Source organism: Aedes albopictus, chromosome 1 (genome assembly GCF_035046485.1).
Source record: "Aedes albopictus strain Foshan chromosome 1, AalbF5, whole genome shotgun sequence".
In the NCBI taxonomy this organism is placed as follows: Eukaryota; Metazoa; Arthropoda; class Insecta; order Diptera; family Culicidae; genus Aedes; species Aedes albopictus.
In genome coordinates, this window is record NC_085136.1 from 158,771,747 (window position 1) to 158,788,241 (window position 16,495).

Sequence of the window (16,495 nt, forward strand, 5' to 3'; positions counted from 1 at the left end):
AACTCAAAATGGGACTGAGTCTGCTTCTTAGCGAGGTGTGTTATTAGCACATCCATGGTTATGTTATGAAAAGACATATTACGGCTCAAAGACAGCTGAATCGTTTCTAATACGAAATAATGGAAAGCTTGATAACAAAAAGTTAAAAGATGAGGAAATGAAATATGAAAGTTTTTATCCATTCCATTCTACAAGGGTTTTGTAGTTTTTTCTTCTCTAAGAAATGAGGGGATAATCTGTTCAACAGACACCTGAACGAAACAGGTTGGTGACCGTCTCCTACGTTTCAGCTTAGCTTAGACTGACTGCACATATCTATTTGGTGACCGTCTCCTACGTTTAAAGTAGAAAACAGGACTACACCCCCGGCCAGTAAACACATTCCAATCGTCGCCAAACCAAACCAAGAAGGCATTGCTTTGCAGCTTTCCGGGTGGCCTTACCACTCCTTTTGCCCTCAGTAGGCAGGTAGGGTCAACCACCACGCCCGCACCCAACTGTTCTGCAAGAAGCAAGAACTGATTCTGCGTGCACAGCGATATGATCTCCTGAAGGCTGAACATCTAGGGTCACCAGTTAGCCTAGTGGTTAAGGCCAAGGTGTTTTTAAGGAAGGTGTTAGCATATAAGCAGTAAGTGGATGCGGGGAGTGCGGTATACTGCGGGGGGATGGAGATGACAGCCGGCCAGTCTGTTTATGCTGCAAAACGCTACAGAAGCGTTGCTGCGCCGCATCGGCTACAACATTCTCAACACGGATAACCAATGTTGACATATTTCCATGGCACTCATAAAATGAGTAATATTCCTCCAGGTTTAAAATTTGGTCGTGCCCCCGCATTTTTGTGAATTATGAATACAATGGCGATTTCTTAACCACAAGAGATTGCTATGCCGGAAAATATTGCAAAATATTTGCTCAAGTGGGTGTACGAGCTAATTTGCAATCTGTGTAAGTGGGAAACACTCGATGAGTGTCATGGAGTTTGTCCAATTTTAGTGCTGAGCAAGGTCAGCGTGAATGGTTTCTGTGGGGTTGCTACGTTGCTAGGGCTGAAAGTTTTTGTTTATCTTCTCACTAGTGAAAACAAATTAAACACAAACTTGCCAGCTGTCGTTAGGTTTTCCAATATGGCGGATAGTGGAATCTGGCATTTTGGATTACCTTCCTTTTACTTACCTTGGTTAAGGCTATGCATCGCCAATCCGGAGACGGTGGGTCCGATTTCCGTTCCGGTTGAGGAAATTCTCTCGGCTCCCTGGGCATAGTGTATCATTGTCCTTGCCTCACAATATACAAGATCATGCAATATCAGGCAAAGAAAGCCCTTCAATTAATAACTGTGGATGTGCTCAAAGGACACTAAGTTGAAGAGGGGCCCCCCATAAAGAGAGAATAGAGCCATAAAGAAGAAGAAGAGGAAGAAGAAGACTGAACACTATAAAGAGTTGTTGTCAATGGGGCCTCCATTAGCTCCGTCGATGCCGGAGACCCCCTTTTAACCACGGGCTCGGACTTATATCAGAAGACCGAGTTCACGACAGCAACGCCACCAGGATGTTCTGCCCGTGGTTATAAGAGTCGAGTTCAAAAGCAGGTCACCGGTGGCTCCAAGTAAAGCTCGATTTATTCATCCTCTTTTTTTTATAGAATGAGAAAATCTGCTGATCAGATACCCAAGAGGTAGTTCCTCGGGTTATGTGGGGATCGACCCAGTAAAAACTTATTCTCTGTCTTCCTACCTTTGCGGTATCCCGTTAGGGATGACTTCGAGAAGGGGGGACCATACATGAGTACTACGGTTAGCGATCCACCAGCTACCGCCTCACCCCGAAAGCTTGGATCCTGGCTAGTGCAATAGACTACCCGTTGGACTCAAACACCCGTATGAGGAGGGGGGCTAACTCAACTTGCTGTTGGCCGGCCAGCCATTTTCTTTGTAGTTCAAGCACGATTCGGGAGACCGCGGAAGTAACGGAATTCCACTTGCCTGGCCTCGTACACATCCTTTCAACAATTTCATCCGAAGTGATATCCCTACCTTATATCTCCTGCATACTGGAACTTTGCTCCACTGGGTCACAGACAGCTTCGCGGTCTGGTCACAGTCTGTGCATTGTGGGCATGCAGTGGAGCCTGCGGTATGCTCTGACCACCCTAATGCACATCAGCCTAGGGTACTCTGGGGTCGCTTCACGTTTCGGCTGACCACTAGCGCACTCGACTATGCAGCGCACAATGGTCCACGAACTAGATTTACGAGGAAAGATGCATGCAGCGCCTTCAAATGATTTTCTAGACAAATATGATCTTCTACAAAGTTGTTGCTAATAAAAAGGCCCTCTTTCCAATGTACATGAAAACTAGGGTGGTCCATATTTTCACAGAAATTGGAAACCAAACTTTTTTATTTGCAAGAATAACTATATACATTCTTCGGAAAAGTTGGAGACCTATCAATTTTGAGCAAGTTTGCTGAAGACAGTTTTTTTGTAGCTTTAAAATTGACCGATCTAGAGATATATTTCTGAATTAGCTTAGGGTGATTCAAGAAAAACAGGTTTTCTGGCTTTAACTTTTTCAGTTTCAATTTCTCATCAAAGTCGCCCAAGAATCACTTGTAGAGCATTGGAAAACGCGTCGTTTCGTGCGCTGAGACAATCGTTATCTCTTTTGGTTCAAAAGTTATGAGTGTTTTTCTTCAAAAATCATAGTTTATTCAAAAAGCGATATTACGGGGTGGGGCAAAGATAAAAAATATCTTTTTCCAGCATTCAAACGAAGAAATACTGTTATAAAACATATTAAAAAATTAGAGAGGTGTTATTTTTGTAACTCAAGTAAAAAATACTTGAAAAGTGCCTATTTTTCCTAGAAAATCGTCAATATTTTTTGAACGGAATGACGTAGCAACATTTTCAGCGCACGAAAATGTGCGTTTTTGGAAGCTCTAAAAGTGGTTCTTTGACGACTTTGATGAGAAAATTGAAACAAAAAAGTTAGAGCGATAAAACGATTTGTTCTAGCATCACCCTATGAAAACTATGGGAAAATGCTCAAAATTTGGGCAAAACAGTTTTTTCGCTTTATCTTTTTCATTTCAATTTTCTCATCAAAGTCGTCAAAGAACAACTTTTAGAGCTTCCAAAAACGCACATTTTCGTGCGCTGAGAATGTTGCTACGTCATTCCGTTCAAAAGATATTGATGATTTTCTAGAAAAAATAGGCACTTTTCAAGTATTTTTTACTTGAGTTACAAAAATAACTCCTCTCTAATTTTTTTATATGTTTTATAACAATATTTCTTCTTTTGAATGCTGGAAAAAGGTATATTTTATCTTTGCCCCAACCCGTAATATCGCTTTTTGAATAAACTATGATTTTTGAAGAAAAACACTCATAACTTTTGAACCAAAAGAGATAATGATCGTCTCAGCGCACGAAACGACGCGTTTTCCAATGCTCTACAAGTGCTTCTTGGGCGACTTTGATGAGAAATTGAAACTGAAAAAGTTAAAGCCAGAAAACCTGTTTTTCTTGAACCACCCTAAGCTAATTCAGAAATATATCTCTAGATCGGTCAATTTTAAAGCTACAAAAAAACTGTCTTCAGCAAACTTGCTCAAAATTGATAGGTCTCCAACTTTTCCGAAGAATGTATATAGTTATTCTTGCAAATAAAAAAGTTTGGTTTCCAATTTCTGTGAAAATATGGACCACCCTAATTTTCATGTACGTTGGATAAAGGGCCTTATTATTAGCAACAACTTTGTAGAAGATCATATTTGTCTAAAAAATCATTTGAAGGCGCTGCATGCATCTTTCCTCGTAAATCTGGTTCGTGGACCACTGTGCAGCGGCGTCATACCGTAGTATGGAGACCGCTATTGTCGTCAGCTGCTTACGCTTACTCAAGACTATTGCCGAGCTATTTGACATTCTCTTTTACAATGCCATTATAGTCATGATGCCCTTTTGCAGGCATATTCCACGTGGCTTGCGAATTTCAGCTTATCGTCACCGATGACTCTCATTTGTTTTAGTGAGCGCTTATAGTTGATCGTGCACCCGCCTCACCCAGTCCTCCACTATGCCAATTGCGTGCGTTGCTGTCAGTTTTCCTTTATCGACACGCCGTATACCACGAGGGTAATTTCATGGGCAAATCTGACCAGCTTTACGCCCGGTGAAAGTGTGAGTCTCAATACGCCATCATACACCGCGTTTCATGATACCGGGCCCAGGATAGAACCCAGAGCTACACCCGCGGTGATGTTGTAGCTCCTCTCGCCTTCCTCGGTGTTATAGTAGCAGTAGCACCCTATTCTGAAAGTAGATCTCAAGTATTCGGCATAGGCTAACTGGGACTCCTAAGTGGAGTAAGGCACACTTGATGGCGGCTTAGCTGATGCTGATGAACGCATTCTTTACGTCCAGCGTGACAACCGCGAGAATTTCTGTTCGCTTCTTTTGGAGCGCTATCTCGGCCATTTTGGTTACAGCCCTAATAGCGTCCCCCGTCGATCGACCCTCTCGAAAGCCGAACTGGGTATCCGTGAGGCCACAGTCATCGGTATAAACTCTCAGCCTCGACAGAAGAATCAATTCCAAAAGTTTCCCGCTGTTGTCCAGCAGGCAGATAGATCTGCATGCCAGGTGGCTTTCCGGGTTTGGGCAGTAGAACCTATTTCTGCCTTTTTCACCTCTTCAGAAATTCACCTGCGTCAAGGCACATCTGCATAGCCATTCTGAACATGTCAAGGCTAGCCTCGATGGCCGCCTTGACGGCTACTGTCGCGATACCGTCGCGTTGGCCGCCTGGTAGAGAGTTTCGAAGCACACCTACGGACCTTTGCATCCTCTTTCTAGCTCTTAGGCAGGATGCACGGAGTTCTGCGATTTCTGGACACCACCAGTATATCGGTTTGCTTCCATTTCGCCTTGGCATTGCGGCGTCACATAAACGCTTAGGGTTCCGAGGTCGTCACTGGATAGCTTGTCGGTGTTACCCTCCATAATCGCTCCACAAGTGCCGGATTATCGAAGCGTGAGGTCAGCCGTCCCCGATGACGTTCGATGACCTTCGCCTGTGGCCGTCCTCCTCCGTGTTCCAACCTATACCGAATCGCCAAATGGTCATTGTGCGTGTATCCATCGTCGACCCTCCAGTCCAAGCTAGGGTTTAGACCCGGGCTACAGAAGGTTACATCAATGACGGACTCTGCACCGTCCCTACCGTAGGGTTTTCTGTCACCTACGTTCGTGACATCCACGTTAAGTCAAGCCATAGCTTCGGGTAGAGCCCAGCCTTTCGTATTAGTCAAACGGCTACCCCGCTAAATCGCCCAGGCGTTGAAATCTCTACCGATGACCACGGGACTCAATCCCACTAGTGCGCTTGATGGCGAATCCAGCATAGACGAAAACTGGGCTATCGGCCATCTGGGAGCGGTTTAACAACTGCAGTAGCACACTCCGTTGATCTTCGCTATTGCGAAGCCCTCGTGCGGCGTGAAAATTATTTCCTAGACCGGAAAACGATCGGTTGTACAGATTGCCTTTAGCTTGGCCTTATCCGTTTCCGTTCCAGTTCCCGTTATCAGGAGGGATGTGGTATGGGTGCGATAGTAGGGCGATGTCTGTACTTGAATCCGAGAGTGACTCCCACAGCAACTGTTGTGCGGCTTCACAGTGGTTCAGGTATAGTTGTGTAACCTGCATTATCGTTGAATGGTTCGTTCTTTTCGCTTGCCTGGACATTTGTGCCCGCCCGTCGTGGGACCCTTGTTTGCCGTGCAAACCAGACATTTTGGTACCGAGTTGCATTCCTTGGAGATGTGGCTTTCTACTAGGCACTTCTTGCAGAGTTTACTTCAATAGTACCACGATTTGTGTCCTTGTTCGAAGCACTTGAATCTGAGCGGGCACACTGACCAGACTACTCTGATCTTGCCGACTGCAGTCGCCTTGTTCACCTCCCCTACTGGGTGCTTGAACATGACAATCTGTGTGCCAGCCGGGGATCGTTGCACTTGATACATCTACCTCGCGCTGCTGTTTGAATGCGGCTTCGAGCTCTTCTGCGTCGGAAATTTCGTGCAGATTTTTACACTGGAGAGTCGCCTCTGCCATTAGGACTCTTACCTGCACATTTCTCTCAATACTTCTAGGGCTAGTGCTTTGTAGGAGGTGCCTCTTGACCGCCTCCTCCTTCTAGTGCATCGTCTCTCCCGTCCTGGTGCGTCGGATGCTTTTTACATTTGCACCCAGCGCAGCAGTAAGAGGCGATTTTTACATCGCATGGCGCACGTGTCCGCCTCGGTTTCGAAGACGCTTGGTCCGGTTGGCCTCCGTTCTTGGGTTGGTCTGCTGAGGCTTGGTTTTCCTGCCCCTTGCACGTTTCGCAACCGGCCTAACAGCCTGGTTACTCGTGCTGTCCGCCCCTTCGAAAAGGCCGCGTCTCACCAGCAGGCTTCGACCATGCAGCTCGAGCCGTAGGGCGGTTTGACCTCTCCGCTACGGCCCCGGCGAGTTGCATGGTTTTGTGCTGCATCGTCACATTGCCCGCAAAAAGAAAGCTGTCCGCTAGGGTAGATCGTTCCTCCTTGCTCGCGTCTGCCGCACTGCGCTCATCAACCAGAAGATCATGCTCCTTCTTTTCGATTTGCGGAGCTCCAGCAGGCCCTGTTTCAGGTCCTTGCTTATGTTGTTCCGCCCGCAACAGTTTGTCCAGCTGTTCGTCAACTACCAACATCTTTGGTAACCCGCTACACTGGTCAGTGCTTAGTCACCCCCGGGGGACCGCCAAAGGTGATAGGTTCACACTAGTGTGTGGATATGGTTCGCTTAGGAAAGAATGTTCAGGTCCCACCTAACGTACCTCTTCAATCTAGGTGAAATCAAAAGAACAACACTACTCAGACTGAACTTCCAACTAAGCATGAAACTTTTAGCTGGTGGTCAATGTCATCGACAGAACCATGTAAGTATGAACTGAGGACTTATGAGAAACAGAGTTATGTTGGACGCTCTGTTCAGGTCATCATTTAGCAATAAAAAAATAAACAACTCTTCTGAAACTCATGAAGATTCATGAAATGAAATGAAAATTGGACAAAAACATTCAATTGAGCTATCTTGTGCTGCTGCTGTTGCTGCCATTCTCCAGAATAGGACGGAAGAAGTGAAGCCTCGAAACGACTGCCGAAAATTATAACTGCCCCACATTTATTCAAAACCGTTTATTGAGCGTAAGCTGCTTTATTCTCGAGCAATGCACGATCCGCCTTCAAACAGTCCTTGCCTTGCTTTGCCGAGTTTGTTCTCCACCGGAAAACCACAGAACATTCCAATCTCGCCGAACAATGACGACGACGGCCGGCCAACCGGCGGCGGTAGTCATTCTCCCCGGGGGTGACACAGAGGTACTGAAATCACTTTATTTTAATTTAATTTTGTATTCCTTCTGCAACGATGGTTTTCAATTGCGCGCCGCTTTCCGTTCTAGAGGAAACAAAATAAAGGACTTACGGATTGAGAGGTTCTGTTTTCCGATGGTCTTGTTAAATTTCTTTTTTTGTCGATGCCTTTGCTGGCAACACTGCATCTCTCGCTAATAATGGCGAGCCATTCAGTGAGCCGAACAGGAGAAAGCTTTTATTACAGAGCCTTAGAGGGAAAATGTGAAATATGAATATTTTCTTTTAATCGCTGAGCTGAATAAATAATAACTGCATTCTTTGTGTTAGAGATTTTCGTCGGGCGAGAAAAGTCATGGCGGACAGACTCCTCCGCTCGGGCTGGCTATAGCGGCTGTGTTGGGGGATAAGTCGAACTGCTGATGCTGTGTTGGCTCGTTCGATGAATAGAATGGAAAATTAATTCTCTGGAGAAAAAATGGTTTAACGACTCTATGCCTGCTGGCTTTGGCAGACCATATTTAATCAGTGTGGCAGCTGTACGATGATTTGAGGGAGTGGTTTTTAGCCTGGATTGAATCGGTGTCCGATTAAGAGCTTTTTGTGCAAGATTATGTATATACGTTTCTTTTTTAAAGTTCAGAATTCTTAAGTAGTAACTCAATCTTCTGGCTTAGTTGATTGAAGCGTCGGTCTAGCGAATACGGAGTCGTGGGTTTGAATCTCATCAGAACCCGATTTTTTTTACAAATTTTATCTCTCAATCTATCAATTAGTAACGTTCTGTATCTTCTTATTACAAGTTTTTATTCATAGGAAACGCCATAGGAAACGCCATTATTCCCTGCCCCTAGGGTTCCAATGCAACAATTATCTCAAACACAGTCGATTATCGTAGTGGCACGGGTCTAGATGGTGAGGACTGCTTTCGCATGCTTAACCCTCTAATACCCAAATTTTTGATTTTGATCTAAATATCATTTTTCGTCATCTAAAATCGATTTAAACATGTTTTGGAAGATGATTCTTTTCAATTCTCGACTTCGTGAATTTCAGTTTTTGATTTTTCTAATTTTTATTTTTGAACATCCCCACACTTTTATATTTTTCCTGAAAGCCAATTTGGGGAACGGATTTTTTAAGATGAAAACATTTTGAGATTTTATGATTATTGTTAAAATATCATTATTTTAAATTTTTTTCACAGAAAATTTTATTTTCCGTGTAATTTTAAGAAAAATAATTTTAGAGTGTATTCAATTCCCTTAAACTATTAAACAAGGATAGAATGTTTTAGGAAAAATTTAAAATATGTTAATTGTAACGATTCAATACAAAATAAACAATGACTTCTAAAAGGTGACTAAAACAACAATTTTTCAATGATTTTAAAAAAATGTAAATACGCTTTAAAATACACCAAAAACTATTTTGTGATATACAGAACAGTCCTAAATATCAGTCAAAAATATAAAAAAAATGATTTTCCACTAAACAAAAATTACAAAAATGCTCAAACTATACCCCGTCTAAAGGCGGGATTGGGTATTAGAGGGTTAAGAAATTTGTCGGCAAACCAAAATCCAAAATCCCAACTCAAATGCAAAATCTGTGCTGCTGTGTGCCGGTGAAACCTGTTGTGTATCACTGACGAACACTCAAAGTATTTAACAGATGCCTGCACCCAATTCTTGCATGGTGGTCTTAAACCCAGATCTCTTATAGTGGTGCTGAGCAGGTCATAGTCTACACAGGAGCTCTGCAAAGCATATCCCCGAGAAAATCACAGAAATGTCCGTTACAAAAACCTCCTGAACCAACTTGCACTTGTTCAGTTAGTTTTCCGAGCTCGACAATCTAATCCGTAATCAAATTGCTACCGCACCAAGTGTCTTCATTGTATTAACTTGACATTCCTTACGGTCGGGTGTAAATCACTCGAGGCTAGACGGGGCTAATCATAAACCAATCTCTCCTCCACACTCTCTAATGATGCCATTCTTCTATACAATGGTAACAAAATGTATTGTGCAAGTCTTCTCCAGCTCTACAACCCCCATCTTGGAAGCGCGCGACACATGTTGTTGTACTGCATCGGGGCGGATGCAATAAAAGGACGTCCCAACCACCACTAGGATGACAACGACAACTACGGTACTGGTGGTGGTAGCGGTTACAATGCTGAAATGGCCCCCAGGGGTAGGGCCACTGTTGTGGCAATCCACAGAATTGCACTCTTTACTGACCTCTCCGGAACTCACCCTCGAGTCTATCAACAGCAGTAGCGCGGCTCTGAATTGGTAAAAAGGTTTTGGCAACGGTAAAAGAACTTACCTTCACAATAATTATCGGAGATAAACTGTAAACTGCAGAGTTATCATAACATAACAATTTCCCTTGGTTGTTGTCTGGCATTCTTACAACATGCCCTGCCAACCGTATCCTTCCAGCTTTGGTCACCTTTTGGATGCTTGGTTTGTCGTAAAGTGCAGCGAGCTCGTGGTTCATTCTTCTCCGTCACACCACATTCTCCTGCACACCGCCGAAGATGGTCCTTTCTTAGAACGCTTCGCTCGAAACATCCGAGTGCTTGCAGGTCCTCCTCGAGCATGGTCAATGTTTCACGTCCCGTTTGGGTCCCCGGTGCATGTGTAAATCTTTTTAGACCGCAGCTTCTTCTGGAGCTCGTAATAGGCACGACTTCAATTTCTCCACCACCTCGAAGGTATTACTACCTAGAGATAGCCCCGGTGTTGTTCGATTCCGCCTGCCAGCATGTACTTTGTTTTCGACGCATACACCAACAGTCCGACCTTTGCTACTTCATGTTTCAGGCAAGTGTACAGCTCTGCAACCCTACAAAATATTCTGACGATAATGTCCATGTCGTCCGCAAAACACACGAATTGACCGGATTTTGTGAAATGCCCGGCTCGTCACATGACACCTTCCAGAGGGATTTCGCAGTGCAGGCATGATGACGGATTCTCCTTGTCGCAGTCCCCGGCGAGATTTAACACAACTGAATAGTACACTCGAAACCCTTACGCAGTTTTGCACACCGTCCATCGTTGCTTTAATCAGTCTAGTCAGCTTCCCAGGAAAACCGTTTTCGTCCTTGATTTTCCATAACTCCGTGCGATCGATACTGTCGCTTTGAAATCGATGAACAGGTGACGCATTGAGACCTGGTATTCACGGCATATCTGGAGGATTTTCCGAACGGTGAAGATCTGGCCCGTTGTCGAACGGCCGTCGATGAAGCTGGCTTGATAACTTCCCACGAATTCATTCGTTCCAGGTAACAGACGACGGAAGATAATCTGGGATAGCACTTTGTGGGCAGCATTGAAAATGGAGATCTCACATTCCAAATGGTCGCCATTCCTGTAAATGGGGTAGATTACCTCTTTCTTCCACTCCTCCGGTAGGTGTTCGGTTTTTCCAGATCCTGACGTTTAACCGGTACAAACAGGTTGCCAACTTTTCTGGGTCCTTCTTGATGAGTTCAGCTGCAATACCATCCTTAACTTCCCTCAGAAAGGGAGTAGCCTTATTTGCGTACTTTGCAGCATTGGCGTCGCTGTTCTCTCCGTTGTCGTGTTCTCCCGTGCCTACGTCTTCCATGCCATTCAGATGCTCGTCGAAGTGCTGCTCCCACCTTCCGATAACTTCGACAAAAGGCCCCCGTCCTTATCTCTGCATATTTCGGCTTGCGGCACTAAGCCGTTGTGGGATGCGTTGAAATTCTCGTAGAACTTAAGTGTTTCATGGGAACGTCACAGAAGTTCCATTTCCTCACACTCCGCTTCTTCCAGGTGGCGCTTTTTCGCCCGAAAGAGGCGTGTCTGCTGTTTCAGCATCTGTTTGCAACGTTCAACGTTCTGCCGGGTCCCTTGCTGCAACATTACTGCCCGTGCTGCGTTCTTCTCCACCAAAACCGTTCTTAACTCTGCGTCGAACCATTCGTTCCGTCAATTTCGTTCCACGTACTCGATGGTGCTCTCAGCTGTGTCGTTGATGGCTGCTTTCACTGTACTCCAGCAGTCCTCTTGAGGGGCCACATCGAGCTCGCCCTCGTCTGGCAACGCTGCCTCGAGATTCTGCGCATATGCTGAGGCGACATCCGGATATTTAAGTCCCCCTAGGTTGTACCGGTGTTGGCGCCACGATAGGTCGTGACGTCGATCATGCCGGAGAAGTTCAATCCATCAAGCAGAACGTGGTCGATTTGAGATACCGTCTGCTGTGGTGATCTCCAGGTGTAACGATAAGGGTGGCTGTGCTGGGAAAAAGTGCTACGAATGGCCATGTGTTTCGAGGCGACGATATAAATGAGTCGCAGGCCGTTTTCGTTCGTCTGCTGGTGGGCGCTGAACTTTCCAATCGTCGGTCTTAATTCCTCAGCCTGGCCAACCTGAGCGTTTAGATCTCCCATGATGATCTTGACGTCGTGGCTTGAACAGCGGTCGTAATCGCGTTCGAGCTGCGCGTAAAATGCGCCCTTGTCATCATCAGTGCTTCCGGGATGTGGGCTGTGCACGTTTATTATGCTGAAGTTGAAGAAGTAGCCCTTGATCTTTGTTTCCAGCTTGCGTGTGTGGCCGCAGCTCTGGTAGATGGTATGATTACCTCTAAACGTTCGCACCATGGATCCTGTCAACACACGTCCTGCAGCGCTACGATACCTAGCCCGCGGTTCTTCAATAGATCGACGAGTAACCGGGTGGTCCCAATGAAGTTGAAAGATCTGCAGTTCCACGCAGTCTTGCGAATAATCGCGACTATCACGAGATAATCACTTGAACCGCTTTCTGGAGTCATCCTTCCCAAGGTGATACGAACCAGCTAGCATGTCACGCCTGGAATGACAAACATGTTATGGGTTCCACCCTTCGCAGCTTTGCAGCGATAGTAGTTGCTGAGTATACTTCAGGCGGGTTGCGAGAGAATCAATCTCTCTGAGCAACGATGCATAACGGGCGAAGTGAGAGCGTTTGCCGTAGCCAGGGCGAACTGCGTGGTGCGCTCAATGTGTGCGTTTAAACTTAGCTATGCAAAACGAATGGGTTTTATGACGTAGTACCGTGCTTGTGATAATACACATGCATAGTTTTACATGCTGTTGCGCGTGCATCTGCTTGAGGCGACGGAGAGATTCATGACACTCACATGAGCCGTATCCAAGTCAGGATGATTGTAGCAAAACAAGGGCGACCGGGTGACATTGATGGGATTCTGTCTTTTCTGGTGTTAGCGGCTGTAGAGTGAGCGAATCAGAAACCACAGAGACAGGGTGATACATGTTTGGTGTTTATCAGCTTTTTTGTGACTTGTACGCTGATGCTTCGCGACACTGGCCACGTGCCGAGTTTCCAATCGTTTATTTTAGTTGGCTGGGGTCGTTGCCGTTGGTCTCGGTTCGTAGTATTCTGTTGCTGATTTTCGTTACAATGTTTTTTTTTACGGCTGGCTCGGTGGGCCGGACACCAACCTCCTACTTTCCGGAAGACCATAGTTCACAGTTGAGCTTAGAGTCCTTCCCTGACACTTGAACGTTGATCAGCCGCCCCTAACATGGGAATCAGACGCTGTTGTGAGCCGTTCCTCCTGGAGAACAGATGCTCAAGCTTGCAGAGGCAAACCCCTCCTTCCCTGTCAGTCTACGACCAAAGTTCCCACCGGAGTTGGTTACCCGATCTCCCCTAAGGTTGCTCGTAGTTTCAAGCCGGTACCACGCGGAGGTATGCATAGGTACCAGTAGGTCGGCTCCAGAGGCACGTTCTCTTTCATTTGGGAAATTTGTGGGTATGGATAGGAGTTGCTGGGCAGAGGATAGTGGATCCCAATGGGATTTGAATTGACCAAGGTACCTGTACAAAATTCTTGGAAGATACTTCCAGAATTGAGTACTAGTTTACGACACAGAGGTGGGTCCGAAGTGCTTTCACATAACCTCAGGAGTACGTCAAGACTCCATCCTGGGTCCAGTGTTATGGAATGCCATGTACCACGAGGTGTTGAGGTTAGAGTTCCCAGTGGGGATAGAGATCTTCGGTTTCGCTGACGACATAACGCTGGTAGTCTACGGTGAATCGATCGGCCGAGAGGAGTTTACTTCTGCCCATTCAATCAAGATTGTGGTGGCGTGGATGAGATCCAAGAAACTGGAGTTGGCTCACCACATCACTGAGGTGGTGGTTGTGAGCAATAGAAATTTGAAGCAGCAAGTGGTGATCAGTGTAAGCGATTTTCGCTTCGGATTATACCGGTAAATACGACCAATATTCATATGATTCGGTAAAGGACGACTAGAGCTAGCTTCTAAGCTCGAAATATCGTCTGGGAGCTACAGAGGAAGTGGTGCCTGCAGTCTATGGACTTGGAGAATGGCTCGTGCAGATGCGGTAGAATAGAAGATCCAAGGATTCTGAGTCGGCTTCCTAGGTCATACCGGTGCCTTGCGGTCGAAATCGAACCTTACAGCGATTAAGTGGCCGCAGAGAGGAAGTCCTGGTAGCGTTGGGTTGGATCCGAGCCAGCGGTTGTAAAGGGAACCCCGATAAGGGCCGGGGACAGGTGGAGACCCTACTGTCATCAACCTTTTGGTGCAGCTGATAGGGCCTGAAGGGTAGTGATACCCTTGCCTTCAGCAGGTCAGATCTGGTTGCGTGTGTACTGTGTAGGCATCAGTTCTTAATGTCTGCAAAACAGTTGGGTGCGGGCGAGGGGTTGACCCTGCCCGCCTTCCGATGACATAGGGAGTGGTGAGGACCATTCGGGAAACTGGCTAAGCGCCAGCATGCTACCGTGATTGACTCTCCAAAGCGAGTCATCAATGTTCGTTGCTGCAGGCTACGCAGCTAACCTTGAGGGTGCGATGTGCAGTAGCCTCTCTCTGAAGCAATGCCTTCTTGGTGGTTCCGGAGAGACGAAGGGTTTGGAGAGCTTCGGAATGTTGTTTAGAGGGTCGATGAGAGAGTAGTCCTGGATTTTTCTTTTGTTGTAGACGACGGCCTTAACCCCACACTACCCGGACCTTCCTGTTCGGAAGTCTGTTGAGCAGATTTTTACCTTATGATTTTGAAAGAAAAAAAGAGCGATATTGAAGGGTAGGCATTAGAGTCCGTCTCCTTGTCACAGTCCTCGGCGAGGTTTAGGTAATCTGGATAGTTCACCAGAAATCTTTACGCAGTTTTGCACACCGCATCGGTCGTTTTGATGCAGTCTTCTGATGCCGGATAGATCCTTGGAGCAATCCGTTTACCAAAGTCGATTTTTGAATTGGAGAGTGTACTTTAGCATTTTACGTTCGCATTTAATTAGCCGCCACCGTGTACCACCCACTGAATAGCGTACACCAGGGGTCTGTTTGTACAATTCTTGAACGTGACGCGAAGCAGACTCTTGCCTTCCATGGCAGGAACTCCTAAAACCAACGCGGCTCGGTCATAGACCACCATCATCAGCACCGAACCGAACCGAGCTAGGCCAGGAATGCATATTATGCATAACATTGCATACAATTTTCAGCGACATAAGTTGCGCCACTAGTGCTTTTTGCTCGCAGAAACGGCAGAAGCTGCAGCCTGGTCGAAAATATGGTACTAGTTCAGCGTGAGAGTTTCCTCGTTAGTGCTTGCTTCGCCGTTGATGTTGGCCATAAGTAGGGAACGAAGTCAGAGCCACCGACCGACCGACCGACCTACCGGAGGAGATGTGTTATTTGAGTGGATCTTGAGCAACAAAGTGAAGATTGGCGTTTAGCGAATGGTTTTGCTTGGGACGGGACGGTGCTCTACCTACAACCAGAAACAAGGAACTACTGGAACAACACAAACCGGGCGCACCAAAGGTTGAAAGTGGCGAGAAACAAGCTGAACTTCATGGTTCATAAAATAGGAAGCAGCATGACCCAGTCCCAATAGAGTACACCGGGGAGTTTATTAAAGCTCGACTTAAAGTAAATATGATTGTGGGCGGAAGGCTGTTCGTGAAAATTAGTGTGGTAATTGGACTGAGATAACTTGATCGTTTCGGGTATGACGACATCGCTTTGTTTGAGAGTTGTAAGACTTAAAGTTAAAAAAAATAGAAGTTCATTCGTCGGTAATGTTTACATCCTGTTGGTCCAGCATGCTCGACGGTTATAGCAGCTTACTTTGGGAAATCTGCTTTTTAATTTTCTAAAAATAAGATCAATCAGATTACAATGGCATACATTATTTTATTGGAATGGTTTCATCATTTGTAGTTACATTCTACATTCGGTTATTTTGAGGAGTAAGAATAGTTTGTGTGCAACTTACAGTTACAGCTGTAATCATCCCCGAAGTAAATCTCAATTACTGAGCTCTTTCGTTTCACGCTGCCCCAAGTACGTATACACATTTCCTTCTTTATACTGCCATAGCATTGAAATTCAACAAAGTATATCTCGGAAGCCATCGAGTGCTTTCGATTTTCTCCTCCCCGGCAGCTGGACCTGCGGAAAGTGAATAGTTTTTACCGTTAAACTTTCATGCTATCTCTTAGTGATTTCCAAAAGTTTTTCGCACAGTAGTGCGATGAAACTTCTTCCACTATTGTTTGAACTGACCTGACCCGATGATGATGGTCGCAGAGTGCACTCCACAAATTCAGGTCGAACCCCAGAGATGCACTCTGCCAGTTTGCTAACTGCGCACTGGCTGTGAGATGGTTCCTCCCGTTAATGTGCTTCTGGTTGGCGTTCGTTCGATGAGGGAGTGGGAAGATTTCATCCATTTACAAATTATCTACCCGGAGTCAAGCGGCTGGCGAATGAAAATCCAACTCGTTATCAGCGTCTTCTTTCCACCGAACAAGAACGACCTACCACGAAAGGGTGAAGGGACAAAATGGAAAATTTTAATTTATTTATTTAGGTAGGGTGGGGGATCATTTGGGCAATGGTATCTTTTGTACACAGTGCCCTAAAACACCGTCAAGTTCATACCAATTCACTGAAATTGTGTACACGCCTATGTAACATAGAAAATCAAAATAATTTGTGCAAAATTTACTAAGCTACAGCGAAAGGTACCCAATAGGTCTC

The 16,495-nt window shown here is 45.7% G+C and overlaps 1 protein-coding gene across 6 annotated transcripts in view; it reads left to right on the forward strand.

Annotated features, from left to right (window-relative positions):
* Positions 1-16,495, forward strand: part of LOC109431392 (acetylcholine receptor subunit alpha-like) — a 681,325-nt gene that overhangs the window by 254,201 nt on the left and 410,629 nt on the right. The window lies entirely within an intron of this gene.